This window comes from Macaca thibetana, chromosome 1 (genome assembly GCF_024542745.1).
Source record: "Macaca thibetana thibetana isolate TM-01 chromosome 1, ASM2454274v1, whole genome shotgun sequence".
NCBI lineage: Eukaryota > Metazoa > Chordata > Mammalia > Primates > Cercopithecidae > Macaca > Macaca thibetana.
This window is the reverse complement of record NC_065578.1, coordinates 143,353,720-143,363,384: the sequence shown is the minus strand read 5'-3', so window position 1 is coordinate 143,363,384 and position 9,665 is coordinate 143,353,720. Positions and strand designations below refer to the sequence as shown.

The window sequence follows — 9,665 nt, the reverse complement described above, 5'->3', positions numbered from 1 at the left end:
AACTGGGAGACATCCCCCACTAGGGGCAGTCTGACACCCCACACCTCACAGGGAGGAGTACATCCCTGAGAGGAAGCTTCCAAAGCAAGAATCAGACAGGTACACTCGCTGTTCAGAAATATTCTATCTTCTGCAGCCTCTGCTGCTGATACCCAGGCAAACAGGGTCTGGAGTGGACCTCAAGCAATCTCCAACAGACCTACAGCTGAGGGTCCTGACTGTTACAAGGAAAACTATCAAACAGGAAGGACACCTACACCAAAACACCATCAGTACATCACCATCATCAAAGACCAGAGGCAGATAAAACCACAAAGATGGGGAAAAAGCAGGGCAGAAAAGCTGGAAATTCAAAAAATAAGAGCGCATCTCCCCCGGCAAAGGAGCGCAGCCAATCGCCAGCAACGGATCAAAGCTGGACGGAGAATGACTTTGACGAGATGAGAGAAGAAGGCTTCAGTCCATCAAATTTCTCAGAGCTAAAGGAGGAATTACGTACCCAGCGCAAAGAAACTAAAAATCTTGAAAAAAAAGTGGAAGAATTGATGGCTAGAGTAATTAATGCAGAGAAGGTCATAAACGAAATGAAAGAGATGAAAACCATGACACGAGAAATACGTGACAAATGCACAAGCTTCAGTAACCGACTTGATCAACTGGAAGAAAGAGTATCAGCGATTGAGGATCAAATGAATGAAATGAAGCGAGAAGAGAAACCAAAAGAAAAAAGAAGAAAAAGAAATGAACAAAGCCTGCAAGAAGTATGGGATTATGTAAAAAGACCAAATCTATGTCTGATTGGGGTGCCTGAAAGTGAGGGGGAAAATGGAACCAAGTTGGAAAACACTCTTCAGGATATCATCCAGGAGAACTTCCCCAACCTAGTAGGGCAGGCCAACATTCAAATCCAGGAAATACAGAGAAAGCCACAAAGATACTCCTCGAGAAGAGCAACTCCAAGACACATAATTGCCAGATTCACCAAAGTTGAAATGAAGGAAAAAATCTTAAGGGCTGCCAGAGAGAAAGGTCGGGTTACCCACAAAGGGAAGCCCATCAGACTAACAGCAGATCTCTCAGCAGAAACTCTCCAAGCCAGAAGAGAGTGGGGGCCAATATTCAACATTCTTAAAGAAAAGAATTTTAAACCCAGAATTTCATATCCAGCCAAACTAAGTTTCATAAGTGAAGGAGAAATAAAATCCTTTACAGATAAGCAAATGCTTAGAGATTTTGTCACCACTAGGCCTGCCTTACAAGAGACCCTGAAGGAAGCACTAAACATGGAAAGGAACAACCGGTACCAGCCATTGCAAAAACATGCCAAAATGTAAAGACCATTGAGGCTAGGAAGAAACTGCATCAACTAACGAGCAAAATAACCAGTTAATATCATAATGGCAGGATCAAGTTCACACATAACAATCTTAACCTTAAATGTAAATGGACTAAATGCTCCAATTAAAAGACACAGACTGGCAAACTGGATAAAGAGTCAAGACCCATCAGTCTGCTGTATTCAGGAGACCCATCTCACACGCAGAGACATACATAGGCTCAAAATAAAGGGATGGAGGAAGATTTACCAAGCAAATGGAGAACAAAAAAAAGCAGGGGTTGCAATACTAGTCTCTGATAAAACAGACTTTAAACCATCAAAGATCAAAAGAGACAAAGAAGGCCATTACATAATGGTAAAGGGATCAATTCAACAGGAAGAGCTAACTATCCTAAATATATATGCACCCAATACAGGAGCACCCAGATTCATAAAGCAAGTCCTTAGAGACTTACAAAGAGACTTACACTCCCATACAATAATAATGGGAGACTTCAACACTCCACTGTCAACATTAGACAGATCAACGAGACAGAAAGTTAACAAGGATATCCAGGAATTGAACTCATCTCTGCAGCAAGCAGACCTAATAGACATCTATAGAACTCTCCACCCCAAATCAACAGAATACACATTCTTCTCAGCACCACATCGTACTTACTCCAAAATCGACCACGTAATTGGAAGTAAAGCACTCCTCAGCAAATGTACAAGAACAGAAATTATAACAAACTGTCTCTCAGACCACAGTGCAATCAAACTAGAACTCAGGACTAAGAAACTCAATCCAAACCGCTCAACTACATGGAAACTGAACAACCTGCTCCTGAATGACTACGGGGTACATAACGAAATGAAGGCAGAAATAAAGATGTTCTTTGAAACCAATGAGAACAAAGATACAACATACCAGAATCTCTGGGACACATTTAAAGCAGTGTGTAGAGGGAAATTTATAGCACTAAATGCCCACAAGAGAAAGCAGGAAAGATCTAAAATTGACACTCTAACATCGCAATTAAAAGAACTAGAGAAGCAAGAGCAAACACATTCAAAAGCTAGCAGAAGGCAAGAAATAACTAAGATCAGAGCAGAACTGTTGGAGATAGAGACACAAAAAACCCTCCAAAAAATCAATGAATCCAGGAGTTGGTTTTTTGAAAAGATCAACAAAATTGACAGACCACTAGCAAGACTAATAAAGAAGAAAAGAGAGAAGAATCAAATCAACGCAATTAAAAATGATAAAGGGGATATCACCACCGACCCCACAGAAATACAAACTACCATCAGAGAATACTATAAACACCTCTACGCAAATAAACTGGAAAATCTAGAAGAAATGGATAATTTCCTGGACACTTACACTCTTCCAAGACTAAACCAGGAAGAAGTTGAATCCCTGAATAGACCAATAGCAGGCTCTGAAATTGAGGCAACAATTAATAGCCTATCAACCAAAAAAAGTCCAGGACCAGATGGATTCACAGCTGAATTCTACCAGAGGTACAAGGAGGAGTTGGTACCATTCCTTCTGAAACTATTCCAATCAATAGAAAAAGAGGGAATCCTCCCTAACTCATTTTATGAGGCCAATATCATCCTGATACCAAAGCCTGGCAAGGACACAACAAAAAAAGAGAATTTTAGACCAATATCCCTGATGAACATCGATGCAAAAATCCTCAATAAAATACTGGCAAACCGGATTCAGCAAAACATCACAAAGCTTATCCACCATGATCAAGTGGGCTTCATCCCTGGGATGCAAGGCTGGTTCAACATTCGCAAATCAATAAACATAATCCAGCATATAAACAGAACCAAAGACAGGAACCACATGATTATCTCAATTGATGCAGAAAAGGCTTTTGACAAAATTCAACAGCCCTTCATGCTAAAAACGCTCAATAAATTTGGAATTGATGGAACGTACCTCAAAATAATAAGAGCTATTTATGACAAACCCACAGCCAATATCATACTGAATGGGCAAAAACTGGAAAAATTCCCTTTGAAAACTGGCACAAGACAGGGATGCCCTCTCTCACCACTCCTATTCAACATAGTGTTGGAAGTTCTGGCTAGGGCAATCAGGCAAGAGAAAGAAATCAAGGGTATTCAGTTAGGAAAAGAAGAAGTCAAATTGTCCCTGTTTGCAGATGACATGATTGTATATTTAGAAAACCCCATTGTCTCAGCCCAAAATCTCCTTAAGCTGATAAGCAACTTCATTCAGCAAAGTCTCAGGATACAAAATTAATGTGCAAAAATCACAAGCATTCTTATACACCAGTAACAGACAAACAGAGAGCCAAATCAGGAATGAACTTCCATTCACAATTGCTTCAAAGAGAATAAAATACCTAGGAATCCAACTTACAAGGGATGTAAAGGACCTCTTCAAGGAGAACTACAAACCACTGCTCAGTGAAATAAAAGGACACAAACAAATGGAAGAACATACCATGCTCATGGATAGGAAGAATCAATATCGTGAAAATGGCCATACTGCCCAAGGTAATTTATAGATTCAATGCCATCCCCATCAAGCTACCAATGAGTTTCTTCACAGAATTGGAAAAAACTGCTTTAAAGTTCATATGGAACCAAAAAAGAGCCGGCATCTCCAAGACAATCCTAAGTCAAAAGAACAAAGCTGGAGGCATCACGCTACCTGACTTCAAACTATACTACAAGGCTACAGTAACCAAAACAGCATGGTACTGGTACCAAAACAGAGATATAGACCAATGGAACAGAACAGAGTCCTCAGAAATAATACCACACATCTACAGCCATCTGATCTTTGACAAACCTGAGAGAAACAAGAAATGGGGAAAGGATTCCCTATTTAATAAATGGTGCTGGGAAAATTGGCTAGCCATAAGTAGAAAGCTGAAACTGGATCCTTTCCTTACTCCTTATACGAAAATTAATTCAAGATGGATTAGAGACTTAAATGTTAGACCTAATACCATAAAAATCCTAGAGGAAAACCTAGGTAGTACCATTCAGGACATAGGCATGGGCAAAGATTTCATGTCTAAAACACCAAAAGCAACGGCAGCAAAAGCCAAAATTGACAAATGGGATCTAATTAAACTAAAGAGCTTCTGCACAGCAAAAGAAACTACCATCAGAGTGAACAGGCAACCTACAGAATAGGAGAAAATTTTTGCAATCTACTCATCTGACAAAGGGCTAATATCCAGAACCTACAAAGAACTCAAACAAATTTAAAAGAAAAAAACAAACAACCCCATCAAAAAGTGGGCAAAGGATATGAACAGACATTTCTCAAAAGAAGACATTCATACAGCCAACAGACACATGAAAAAATGCTCGTCATCACTGGCCATCAGAGAAATGCAAATCAAAACCACAATGAGACACCATCTCACACCAGTTAGAATGGCAATCATTAAAAAGTCAGGAAACAACAGGTGCTGGAGAGGATGTGGAGAAATAGGAACACTTTTACACTGTTGGTGGGATTGTAAACTAGTTCAACCATTATGGAAAACAGTATGGCGATTCCTCAAGGATCTAGAACTAGATGTACCATATGACCCAGCCATCCCATTACTGGGTATATACCCAAAGGATTATAAATTATGCTGCTATAAAGACACATGCACACGTATGTTTATTGCAGCACTATTCACAATAGCAAAGACTTGGAATCAACCCAAATGTCCATCAGTGACAGATTGGATTAAGAAAATGTGGCACATATACACCATGGAATACTATGCAGCCATAAAAAAGGATGAGTTTGAGTCCTTTGTATGGACTTGGATGCAGCTGGAATCCATCATTCTTAGCAAACTATCACAAGAACAGAAAACCAAACACCGCATGTTCTCACTCATAGGTGGGAACTGAACAATGAGATCACTCGGACTCAGGAAGGGGAACATCACACACCGGGACCTATCATGGGGAGGGGGGAGGGGGGAGGGATTGCATTGGAAGTTATGCCTGCTGTAAATGACGAGTTGATGGGTGCAGCACACCAACATGGCACAAGTATACATATGTAACAAACCTGCACGTTATGCACATGTACCCTACAACTTAAAGTATAATAATAATAAATAAATTTAAAAAAAAAAAAAAGTACTGACCTTTCTCCATAAGCTGCCTTCATTAAGATTACATATGCATATAACAAAAATTCTGCTTTTAAAATAGTATTGGTCTTAAAGTCTTTTTAGTCTTAAAGAACATTCTAACAGCATGATTGTTTATGTAGAAAATCCAATGAGATCAACAAAAAAAAAAGCTAGTAGAGAGTGAGCTTGGCAAAGTTGGAGAACACAAGATCAATGTATAAAAGTCAACTGTTTTTCTATTATACTAAAAAGAAAAATTCAAAATTAAATTTTTTAAACACTCTTCACAATAACAACAAAAATATGAAATACTTACGAGTAAATTTTACAAAATATGTGCAATACCTGAAATCTACAAAACACTGAAGAAAGAAAATAAACCAAATTTAAATAAATGGTAAGATATAATATGTCCATGGGTTGGAAGACTCCGTATTCTCAAGATATCAATTCTCCCCAGTCTGTAGATTCAGTGCAATCTAAATCAAAATCCCAGCAGGCTCTTTTTGCAGGAACTGGAAAATTGACTCTAAAATTTATCTGGAAATGCAAGGACCTAGAATAGCCAGAACAGTTTTGAAAAGGAATAAAGTTGGAGGACTAACACTATCTGATTTCAAGCCTCATCAAAGCTAAGGTGATCAAGACAGTATGGTATTGACTTCAACAGAAGTAAGCATCAATAGAACACTTACAATGTCCATACATGCCTCACATACATAAACAGCTGATTTTGGCAAAAATGCAAAAACAATTCAGTGGACAAAGAATAGTATTTTCAACAAGTGGTGCTGGAACACTTGGGTGTTTACAAGCAAAAAAAACAAACTTTGATCCATATCTTACAACATATACAAAAGTAACTCAAATGAATCGTAGACCGAAATGTTAACCCTAAAAACTACAAAACATGTAGAAAAAAGCATGGAAGAAAATCTTTTTGACCTCAGGTTAGGCAAAAATCTCTTAAATAGAATGCCAAAAGCACAATCCATGAAAGAAAAAATAAGTGATAATTAGAACTTTATCAAAATTTAAAACTTCTACTTTTTAAAAGACATTGGTTAAAGAATGAATAAACAAGCCACAGGCTTAGAGAAATATTTGCAAATCATATGCCTGATAAAGTACTTGTATCCAAAATATATAAAGAATTCTCCTTTTTTTTTTTTTTTTCTGCCCTACTAGGAAGTACTTTAATAGTTTTTCTTAGAAAAAAAAAATTCCAGACACTTAACATTTCACAACATTTCAACAGCAAAGTATTAATTGAGAGAGGAGTTTTCAGGAGTTGGGGATTCTAGAATATTAGGAAGAAATGTTGGTATCCTCCTTCATTATAGATGGATGGCATAGGTCACAAATGGGAGACTGGCAGCAAAGCCAATATCAAAACCCAGTGGAATGACACTTCTGTGGAGTTTACTTTTCTTCCTGCTATCTTCCCTATCCCACGGAAATGTCTGTCACCATGTAAAGCCCAGTAGCAGGGAGCTTAGGCTCCAGTCTTCCCCCTTGGGTAGGAAAAGGAGTGAAGGGAACATCACTCCTGAGTTTCCATGCTTTCTTCTTCCTCTCCTTGAGGTGGTTCTTCTGTATTCTCCTCTTCTTCCTCTCCTTCCTTCTTCTCTGGTGGCTTCTCATAAGCCTTTTCTGAAGGTGTTACTATCACTCCATCCCAGGTAGATATTTCAGAAGCAAGATAACTGGCATCACCCTCCTGGCCAAGGATCTTCCTAAAGCCACCATGTGAGAGGATTCAGACGAGAGTCTGAGCTGTATAACAGACCATGTCCTGCTGTTCTAGGGTCATGACTGTGTGTACTCTGAAGCTGCCACTCTCACAGGGGTCAGTGATACCCACTGAACCTGGCAGGAACAGTCCTGCAGCCGGAATCTGCAAGCAGCGTCTGTATGCAACGTTTAGGGCCAAAGGCTGTCTGGTGGGGTTGTTCATCACAGCATAATGGCCTAGTAGGTCAAGGATCCAGGGTGTGAGGGGCTCAAAGCCAGGAAAACAAATCCTCAAGTCCTTCAGTAGTCTGATGAGAACTTTAACTGTGGACTGAGAAGCATTTTCCTCGAACCAGCGGGCATGTCGGATGGCTGCTAAGGCACTCTGCAATACCTTGATATCCAAATGGAGTTCTGGGTCCAGTTTTCGAAGATTGGGTGGCACTGTTGTAATGAGAATCTTCACTGTAGCATCAGAAGAACTGATTTCAAAGCCAGTTTCATTGGTCAGCATGGTTAAAACTTCAGAAGGATCCTGTGCTCTTAGGCTTTCCACAACTTTGTTCCCCAGGGCAGCAACAGCTTCCAATGTTGGCAGGATCTTTTTTGTGTGTGTGTGATTTTTTTTAATTTATTTTTTATTATTATTATACTTTAAGTTCTAGGGTACATGTGCATAACGTGCAGGTTTGTTACATATGTATACTTGTGCCGTGTTGGTGTGCTGCACCCATCAACTCGTCAGCACCCATCAACCCGTCATTTACATCAGGTATAACTCCCAATGCAATCCCTCCCCCCTCCCCCCCGATGATAGGCCCCGGTGTGTGATGTTCCCCTTCCCGAGTCCAAGTGATCTCATTGTTCAGTTCCCACCTATGAGTGAGAACATGCGATGTTTGGTTTTCTGTTCTTGTGATAGTTTGCTAAGAATGATGGTTTCCAGCTGCATCCATGTCCCTACAAAGGACACAAACTCATCCTTTTTTATGGCTGCATAGTATTCCATGGTGTATATGTGCCACATTTTCTTAATCCAGTCTGTCACTGCCATCAGAGTGAACAGGCAACCTACAGAATGGGAGAAAATTTTTGCAACCTACTCATCTGACAAAGGGCTAATATCCAGAACCTACAAAGAACTCAAACAAATTTACAAGAAAAAAACAAACAACCCCATCAAAAAGTGGGCAAAGGATATGAACAGACATTTCTCAAAAGAACACATTCATACAGCCAACAGACACATGAAAAAATGCTCATCATCCCTGGCCATCAGAGAAATGCAAATCAAAACCACAATGAGATACCATCTCACACCAGTTAGAATGGCAATCATTAAAAAGTCAGGAAACAACAGGTGCTGGAGACGCAGGATCTTAAGTATCACCACCAGGTCAGCCACATTGTGTCCTGTAGTCATTGTCCCCTTTTTATAGGATCCCACCTGTCGAACTTCTTCAATTTGCACTTCAAATGTCCTTGGAGCCACAATCAGATTATCAATCACATTGTTTATTTTTGTCACCCAGAGAAAGGATAGATGCCTGTTCAGCAGAATTAGGAGCCAGGTCCTGATTCCTCTTCAGCAAGGCCTCACTGAAGGAGGAAGTTTCATCAGGTGCTGGCTTGACCCGGGGGAAGGCCATTTCACACAAATAGAAGTCAAACGGGATATGTGATACCAAGGGCCTGAACCCTCCTCCTGGGCATCCTCTGGAACCAAAGCGCCCACCATGACCACGGCCTCTGTCACCCCTCATGGCGCCTTAAAATACGAACAATGGAGGCCACACCAACCGCCCCTTTCCTCTGAGAAGCAGACAACCCAGAATTCTCAATAGGAAGAAAGCAGACACCCACATTTTTTAATGGACAAACTATTTGAACAGACACTTCACCAATAAAGGAATATGGATGCAAATAAGTACATGAAGATGCTCACCATCATTAGTCATTAAGCAAACATAAGTTAAAACCACAATAAGATATCACTATCTGCATATTAAAGTGAATCAATTTAAAAAGACTGACTCTACCAAGGGTTGGTGAGGATATGAAGGAACTACTAGGAATATGCTATAAAATAGTACCAGTACATTGGAAAATAATTTGGCAATATTTTTTAAAAGTTAAGCATTCTTCTACAATATGACCCAGGCATTCCACTTCTAGGTACTTACCTCAGAGAACTGAAACCATATGTCCATACAAACGTTGGACAAGAACGTTCATAGCAGCTAGTATGTTCACAGCAGAATGTCATGGACAAAACCTGGAAACAGCCCAAATGTCTATCAACAGGTGAATGGATAAACACATTGGGGCATATTAATACAATAAAAATGAAAGAAGTATTTGATACACACCACAATCTGAATAAATCTAATAATCATTACCTGCAGTGAAAGAAGTCAGACCAAAATAGAGAATGTACTGTATTTATGCAAAATTCTAGAACATTCTAACTTATC

The 9,665-nt window shown here is 39.6% G+C and overlaps 1 pseudogene across 1 annotated transcript; it reads right to left on the bottom strand.

Annotated features, from left to right (window-relative positions):
- Window positions 1-6,637: 6,637 nt before the first annotated feature.
- Window positions 6,638-9,013, bottom strand: LOC126948423 (interleukin enhancer-binding factor 2-like; annotated as a pseudogene). Its single transcript, XR_007723449.1, has 2 exons — window positions 8,574-9,013; window positions 6,638-7,796 (listed from the first exon to the last, which is right to left on the bottom strand). The product of XR_007723449.1 is annotated as an interleukin enhancer-binding factor 2-like (transcript).
- Between the last annotated feature and the right edge of the window lie 652 nt (window positions 9,014-9,665).